This window comes from Lichenostomus cassidix, chromosome 1, assembly GCF_008360975.1.
Source record: "Lichenostomus cassidix isolate B80296 chromosome 1, HeHo_3.0, whole genome shotgun sequence".
NCBI classification, from domain to species: domain Eukaryota; kingdom Metazoa; phylum Chordata; class Aves; order Passeriformes; family Meliphagidae; genus Lichenostomus; species Lichenostomus cassidix.
Window position 1 is genome coordinate 11,451,741 of NC_139479.1, and position 9,254 is coordinate 11,460,994.

The 9,254-nt window shown below is 37.7% G+C and overlaps 1 long non-coding RNA gene across 1 annotated transcript; it reads right to left on the reverse strand.

Annotated features, from left to right (window-relative positions):
- Positions 1-7,418: 7,418 nt before the first annotated feature.
- On the reverse strand, positions 7,419-9,054 carry LOC146444192 (uncharacterized). Its single transcript, XR_014854897.1, has 2 exons — positions 8,860-9,054; positions 7,419-8,069 (listed from the first exon to the last, which is right to left on the reverse strand). It is a non-coding gene; the product is annotated as an uncharacterized LOC146444192 (long non-coding RNA).
- Between the last annotated feature and the right edge of the window lie 200 nt (positions 9,055-9,254).

Sequence of the window (9,254 nt, forward strand, 5' to 3'; positions counted from 1 at the left end):
CAATAATTCAAAATGAGATGAATTATACGAGCCAGAGCTAATAAACTTTAGAGATATCTCCTTGCTCATAGAAAGAAATAGACATTTGTGCAGCAGAAGTTCTGTACAACTTGACAGAGAAAATACCACTTGCCAAAAAATACTAGGAGACATTCTACCATAAGAACTGCTAGTTTTGACTACAGAACATTTTTATCCATAATAGCACAGAAGTTTCCTAAGATGCACTTCATGGTGTTTGTTGGGGTTTAACCCCAGCCAGCAACCAAGCCCCACACAGCTGCTTGCTCACTCCCATCCAGCAGGATCAGGGAGAGAATCAGAACGGTCAAAGGAAAACTTGGGAAACTTGTGGGTTGATATAAAGGCAATTTGATAAGGAAAGCAAAAGCTGTGCTCAAAAGCAAAAAACAAGGAATTAATTCACTGCTTCCCAAGGGCAGGCAGATATTCAACCATCCCAGGAGAGCAGGGTCCCATCATATTTAAGATTTACCTGGGAAGACAAATTCCATCACTCCAAACATCCCCTCCTTGCTCTTTCTTCCCCCCACTTCAAATACGGAACATGATGTCCCATGGTCTGGAATGTCCCTGTGGTCACTTTGGGGTCACCTATCCCAGCTGTGTCTCCTCCCAGCCCCCTTGCCAGCGTGGCAGTAGGAGAAGCAGAAAAGGCCTTGGCTCTGTGTAAACCCTGCTCAGCAATAACAAAAACATCTCTGTATTATCAACCCTGTGTTCGGCACAAATCCAATGCACAGCCCCTTACCAGCCACTGTGAAGAGCATAAAGTCTACCCAAGCCAAAACCAGGGCAGTGTTGAATCCTTTGCCTTGTGAGAAACTTGGGAAAATCCTAGTCTAGACATGAATACTATCATAGAAAACTGCAAATCTATTCCTAGAAAATGAAATGTGTTACCTTTTCTGAATGTAGACTCATGCACATAACAAATTATCAACTAAAACCTGAGGAAATTTTAAACTATACATAAACCAGAAATTCTAAGACACATTATGTTTCCATTTTCAAGGAAAATAGTGAAAATATACTCTTATTATTGCCATGCAGAGTACATAACTCTTAATAATTTGCCATATGTACTTCCTGACTCTTTAGATATTTGGCATGTTTTTCAGCTTCACTAGTCAGAATGGTCATTTCAACTTTCTGACATTTAGCAATATTACAATACAGCTGGTAAAAAAAGTTTAAAAAAGGAAATTAAGAAAAGTTTTTTTAACTATGATTTTCTAGCTCTCTTAGGTCAGCTGTATGAATTGGCTAAGAAAAGACCTAAGAAAGAAGAATATTTCCCTTCTCTGTGTAGGTATTCTGTTATGATTTTAGAAAAAGAAAAGACACAGTAGATAATTGTATTGCTATTTTCAATAGCAGGCCTTCTAAGAAGATATGCCTGGCATGAAATATGATTGTTTTCCTTCATATAAACTGCCACTGGAATCAAACAGTTGATAAACTGAAGGTAAGTGATGGTATTAATTTTCTAGTTGTTTAGAGCATTGTTTTATACTCTGTAACTGTTGCCATAGAAATGCCTGTATAATACCTTTGTGTTTAGCTTGCAGATTTGTCCAACACAATACAGGTTGTGGAGATTTTACATGTTAGTAATTTGAGTAGAGTTTCATCCTGATGTCCTTAAACTACTCACTGCTGAGGTTACAGTTACCCAAAGCAGTTCCATTTGCTGATATTATCATCTTCACAACATCTCAAGAACTGTATACTATGTATAACTTACTTATTATTTTAGCACCAAGAAGATCCCCATTACCATTGGAAAAGCTTGCGTTTTCTTGTCCTCTAACTTTCACTCCCACAAGTATGCATATTTGCTGAAAGTAAACTTTATATGTAAACTTTCCTGTAACAATGTCTATCCCTAGACAGTGATGGAGTAAGGGTTTGGATTTAGCACTTTTATCATCTTCTGAATCATTCCCATCTGCAGTGCAAAGTCCCTCACCATCTGTACCATGCCTGATAACTTATGCAGGCAATACAAATACTTGTCTCTTATTTCCATCAAGGGCATTTTTTAAAACATGAGCCATTTCTCTTGCAGGCCCTAATTCAGCAAAACACTGAATCTATACATAACAATCAACAATTTTTCATCAACCTGAATGATTGATGGCAAATTATCTCAATTTCTTTTGGGAATTGTTCCTCTCTAGGAATGAGACTAGCTAGGTGTTGCACCCTCACACACTGCTGTGGTGACCTATCGCAGACAGACCCTGTGAGCTCTGGCACTACTCTGGCTGCTTTCACTCAGAAATTCCCACAATCTTGTAAAAAACGAGAAGAGAGCCACTCACCCAGAAAAATGGTCAGAAAGGAAGTTTAATGAGAAGAAATGACAGACTGAAATGTCAGAAGGAGAAGAAATGTTTTAATGTTTAATGGGAAGAAATGACAGAGCAGGCACAGGGCACGACTGTTCAAGCACCGTAACCAGCTCCTGCTTACACGACTATCTTTCACTCCCTTGTTCTTCTATTTCCCTCGTTCCCTCTCCACTCTAAATCCCAAAGGTACCTGCAAGCCTTTCTCTAGCCTGATGGAATTGGGTGTCCACCCTGGCCATGGGGCTGATCACTTCCTGTAGCTGGGACAGGTCACCCTCAAACCTCTGCCCTACTTCGTGTGTATGGCAATGAATTCTTTATCTCATAACAATGCTATCCATGATAATATAGAGTAAATCAAAGCCTTTAAAAGATTAAAATATTATCTTCTGAAGCACAGGGGAGACTAAAGTGTTTAAAACTTAAAAGGCACCAGAAGAGAGAAGGAAGCAATGAGATAAGTTGTGCATGATTATTCCAGTTGGTGATCTGCACAGATCATGTCTATGCTGCTCCTGGAGAGAAAGCCTTTCAAGGTAGCCAGCAGCAAAACTGTCATTTTCTTCTAATCCAAACATTAATTTTATTCCTACATTGTGCATTGGGTTTGTGTGGCAAGTTTTTGGTACCAGGAGGGGGACGGCAGGGGTGGTTTCTGTAAGCAGCTGCCAAAGGCTTCATCAGATGTGTGACAGAGCCAAAGCCTATGGATCCAAGATGGACCCACTGCTGGCCAAGGCTGGCCCAGAAATGGTGGTAACACCTCTGTGATAACATATTTGAGAAGGTGAAAAAGTTATTGTGCAGAAGTAATTGCATCCAGAGAAGAATGGAGTGAGAATATACGAGGGAATCAACTCTGCAGACACCAAGGTCAGTCAGCAAGGAGGGCCCAGGCACCCAGGGGAGATATTCCCCTGCAGGCTATGGTGTAGAATAGAGAAGGAGGGAGAGGTGGGGGAAGGTGTTATAAGACTTGTTTTACTTCTCATTATCTTGTTCTAATTTTGGTTGGTAATACATTCATTTAATATCTCTAAGTAAGGTCTGTTTTGCCCATGACAGTAACTGGTGAGTGATCTCTGCCCATCCTTATCTAGATGTATGAGTCTTTCAATATATTTTTTAATCCATGTCCAGCTGAGGAGGGGAGTGACAGAGCAGCTTTATTTTTAATAATTTATTACGTGTGACAAATATTAAATTAAGGAAATAAGTACATGTGCTAAAGACAATGGTATTACTGCTGGTGAACTGAAGATAAATAGCTCACTGCTGGGCTGCATCATATATGTATATACTGGAAAGATGTAGTTAAAAAAATCATGCCAACTTAAACTGTCATAATTAGCAGACACCCCAATAACATGGCTGTAAAGAAAATTGCCTGTGCTGAGAAGATAATAAGCCTTATTTTCTAGACTGATTAATCTGATTTCAATGTCCAGATATTTTTAGGCATTTGTCACCAAGGCTGAAATTTTTTCTCACTATTAGACATAATTTTCACAGAGAAGTCACCTTCAAATATTCTCTCAAGTAGTCAGAATAAATTGATTTTCTTAAATCTGACATCCCAAACTTTATTCCTAGCTTTTCAATCACTATTTTCAAACTTTTCTGATTGTTTTTTAAAATGTTACATATGTATTAATAACAACTGAGATACAGTTGTGCAGGTCTGCAATTACAAAAGTTATAAAACCCCAAACTAAGCAACATGTCTCTAATAATATCACTATCATCATTGTATTAGCTACATATTTGAGTTACTGGCATTTTTGAGACAGCAATACCCAAGTCTATAACTATTGAACATGTGTCTCTGAAGACTACAGATGGCAAATTTTAATAGGTCCTTAAGATACCTGATCAGAGTACATCCAAATTGTCTAACAAGAAGTTACAATAAAACCCACACCAACATTATAAAACAGATTCTTTATAGAGTGAAATAATGTTTTAAAACTCCACAGATTTTGAAATTAAATACTTTATTGTTTTGTCTATGTTTAACTTGGAACTAATTCCTATTCATTCTAGATATTTTAGATAACGATAATATAAAGTCTTTAAAAAAATGGAATAAATTTTGGAACAATACTGGTTCAACTGGGACAGAGTCCATTTCCCAACTTGAATGAAGGATAGTTGTTTAACATTTTCCTAATGGGCATTTCCGTCATATGTACTCTGAGCTTCCTATTTAATTCATAATGTAAACCACAATGGAGGTATACTCACTTTTTCATTCAACTCTTACTACAAGCAAGAGATTTTTGCTTTACTTCTTTCAATTTATGATCTGCAAGTTGCTAGCTGTCTAACAAAACAACTTTCCATTTGATTTTACTCCCTCTGAAAATACTTTCTGGTTTTCCTTAGCTCCAGTAGGCATTGGTTTTCTTTCATGTTTCCCCTCCTCCCACCCCACCTTCTACCTCAGGAATTTTTACCTTATTGTTACTGATGTTTTTGCATTTGCTGTACAATGCTGGAATATTTTCAGTGTTTGCTTGTTACTTGAAATTTCATGTTGCCATTTATTTATGCCAAGAGTTACTTTAAACTCTATTAAAACTGTCTGTTTAAAGTTCAGAATATATATATTCAATGAGAGTAATGAACTCCAAATTCCAAATTCACTATGACTAAACCATAGCCAATATGAGAACTTAATCTCTGTGGAAAGTTCCCTTTTCTCTTCCTTTAAACTTCTCCCAGTACAAAGTTTCTTATTTCTTTGGTCAGATTTAGGCTGTCTCAACATCTTTTCTGAAGTCTGTTTCTTCTGAAATGAGGATGATTTTTATCTTTTCACCTTTATACATAAGTTCTGTTTAGTTGTTTAGTTTGGGGGGGTTTTTTGTTTGTTTTTCTCTTGATTGGTTGGTTGGTTTTCTTCTCATTTCAATTTCCTGCAATCTCTCACTTTGCTAGCCAAAAGTTTCACACCAAAATTACTTCTTCCTGTATTCAGGCTCCTGAGATACTCTTGGCCTAAGTACAGGTATGAAGTTATAGCTCTCAAGGAGTTAAGATTAAAATATAGTTTAGACTCCATTCCAAAATACCGACCTTGATATGTTGTATTGTGTTTGCCCGTAGATGGAAAAACTGTGCAGTAAATACATGGAAATTCACATTCATTTCAACTCAAATCTTGTTGGACTCCTGAAAACTCTGTTCCATTGAACTCCTGCTATGTTTGTTTAATATTACTAGAATCCCCAACATAAAAGGATGTGGACTTACTGAAACAAGTCCAGAGAAGGCCTATGAAGATAATCTGGGGGCTGGAGCCCTTCTCCTATGAAAAATGCCTGAGACAGCTGGGACTGTTCAGCCTAGAAAAGAGAAGGCTCCAGGGACACATTTTAGCAGCCTGCCAGTAACTTAAGGGATCTTCCAAGTCTGAAGAGGGACTGTTTGCAAGGCCATGTACTGATAAGACAGTGGGAAATGGCTTTAAACTTAAAGGGAGCAAGTTAAGATTAGATGTTAGGAAGAAATTCTTAATTTATAAGGGTGGTGAGACACTGGAGCAGGTCACCCAGAGAAGTGGTGGATGCCCCATCCCTGGAAGTGTTCAAGGTCAGGTTACAGGGATTTGAGATCCCTGGTCTAGGGGAAGGTATCTCTGTCAATGGCAGGGAGATTGGAATAAATGATCTTTAAGATGCCTTTCAGCTCAATTAATTCTGTGTCTGTGATTATTCAATAGCACCTTTTGGATTCTGAGATTGCTTTTCTGCAAGTTTTCATGCAAGTGTATGAAGTGCTGCCATTTCTCGGATCAAGATGCATTGTTTGTTCATAAATTACACTTACTGTTTCAAAGGCAACATTTTAAATAGTCATACACTGTGTTAGCAGGGTTTAGAAATAGTGCTTGAAGAAATACTGAATGTCTGATGTCTTTTCAACACTATTCAGAATCTCATGAGTTTTAATTTTCTGAAAAAGCCAATGTCAATCTCTGAGAGCTTCAAGAATTCATGTAGGAAGTGTCAAATTGTTTATCAAATGAACGAATAAATAGCATATCAAATTTTTAATGGCATTTTATTTTAAATGAAATTTAAATTTAATTTCAATTGTTTTTCCTGAATAGTTTGTTCATTCAGAAATTACAGTCTTCAGCTGTTTCTTGAGTTCCAGCTTTGTTAGAACTAATTTTTCTGTGTCATTAAAAAAAAAAAAAAAGCTTATGGAATAGGCATGTTCACCTGAGTATTCAGATATACCTGGGTGGTTTTTTTTTTTTAACCAGATATCAGCTTCTTTTTACCTCTCTCATACACAGTGCCTAGGTTTCTCTTTTACAGGAAATGCTTTGTGAAGAAGCATTTGATTGTTAATCTGTGTACACCCAGAAAAAAGGGAGGCTCATTCCTGCATTAGCAACCTCATTTCCAAAGAGGATTACTCTCATGCAAAGATCAATGAAAGTATTATTAAATCTTCCAGCCCTTTTGCTTTCCTGTGCAAAGCTGATATTACCAATTATTTTAAATATGTCTGACTCTAATTTTAGTGAAATATTTTTGGCATGAAGTGGAGGGATGTTGAATATTTTATATCAGCCTGATCTCAGAAGGAGTTCTAAACTATTTAATACCTTAGAAGATGTCATTGGGCTAAAAGGGATCACTTTAATAACAATCCATCTCACTATCAATTTTGTCAACTATGTGCACATTTAATTTTTCTTCCTAACAAATGATTTACCCTCTTTCTCTCTGATAAAACAATGGATAAGTTGACCCTGGGTTACTAAATTTCCATACTTATTCTAATTCTGGACTATTTGAATAGTCTAATTTATCTCTTACCTCAGAAGGTGCCTTAGGCTATTTGCCTCTACTATATAAAAAGTTCTTGTGTCTTGTGTGCTTGAGCAAAAACATCAAAATACTTATGGCAGCAGAGTATTTGGCCAAACTTTTAAATGATTGTATCATCTGTGGCATACTTTGAATAAAGTTATGCTAAAAAAATTATATAGTCAGTGAAATATAATAAAAAATGACGCTTGAGTACAATAAACTAAGAACAGTAGCTTTAATGAAATGTATCCAATATATGCAGTAGTGCATAAAGACACAGTTTTAAATTTGTACTTTGCAGATGGTCACATCTCAAATCTTAGGGGAAGACAGGAAACAAACAAGCAAACCACATCCACCCATCTTGGTCAGATAAATGAAAACAAAACCAAACCAAAACAAACCCCATGGATTTTGACAATTATACTTTCATCATATTTCTATTCTACCATAATTCCTTTCCCATTTATTCAACCTGGCATGTCCTCCCTTGCAAAATGCATTGCAATATCTGTAGAAACAGTAATAATTTCCCACAGGAGAGTTATAATTTTCACCATTTCAGGACTGCATTTTAAATTAACATTCCCAGGGGCTGTAAGTATTGAGACAACTGTCCAGATGCATAACTGCAGACGATGTCTGTGGTGTGCAGCTCCAGTTGATGTGTCCTCAATCAAGTTTTTGCATAGTTCTAGTTTATTAAAAGGAAATGGGACCAGCTTTGCCAACTGAAAATAGATGCAGTGGTGAGCTAGTGACACCCATCTTGATTTACAGCACGTATCTTGCAGAAGATTCTGTGGCATGGTGCCCACTCCAGTCACCTTTTGTTAGCTGGGAATTTATGGTAGGAGAAACTCTGGTGGAGGAGAAACAACAAATTAATCAATCATCTGAGAATCACAAAATAAATAGAACAAAATTGAATTGTGTTCTATTCCACATTTTATTCTTAGTCTGTATGCACATTCAGAATACAATTCAATTCTTAATTCTTGAGTAATTTGAGTTGCAAATTTTCATCATTATCTGCAACATAGTAATTGTCCTTTAACTAAAGAAAGAAATTAAGCAATTTTAGAAGAAAAATCTGATTGTGCTTATGATCATCTAGTTATTTTTTATCCTTTAAGAGGTGCTATGCTTCCAAAAGCAGCAAGTTTGGTATCCTGGGCTGTATCAGCAATACTGTGGCCAGCAGGACCAGGGAAGTAACTTGCCCCACTGTATTTTGCACTAATAAGGTCACACCTCAAGTGTGTGTCCAGTTTTGGGCCCCTGAATTCTGGAAGGATATTGAAGTGCTGGCTCATGTCCAGAGAAGAACAATGAAGCTGGTGAAGGTTCTTGAGCACAAATCCTACCAGGAGCAGCAGTAGAGACTGGGCTTGCTCAGCCTGGAGGAAAGAAGGCTCAGAGGAGACCTTATCACTCTCCACAATTCCCTAGGAGGAGGCTGTAGCCAACTGGGGTCAGTTTCTACTCCCAGGCAATCAGTGACAGAACACAATCTCTAACTGGACCAGGGGAGGTTTAGGTTGGACATTAGTGCATTAGTTTGAAACAAACCAGTAGGAGATCGCAAGTCAGAACTATAATTTAATAGGAAAATCAAAAATAAATGCAATAATATGAGAAAAAACACTGACAGAGCTGGATACAGCCTGACACCCTGTTAGTCAGGGTGGTGGTAGCAGTCCAAGTGAAGAAGTTAGGCTGAAGCAGTGATCCTGTGGAAGGTCTGATCTCCAGCTGAAGGTTCAGTGGTAGCTCTCATCCTCTGGCAATCCAGCAGACAGGGTTGCCTTGGGCAGTTCTAAAGCCAGGTTATATCCAGGTGGGAATGCTTGGCTCCTCCCTCTGGGTGGAGCATCTCCCAATAGGATGAGATAATTCCATGAGTCATGCAGTTGGTTCTTGATGATCCATTAACAGTCATCAGGGGTGAGTAACAGCGGTAGATAACAACCAGTGCCCCAGCTGCTTTAACAGCTTGTGGAGGTGGTAATAGAATAAATACATCTATATTGCAGCCTAGGACAGT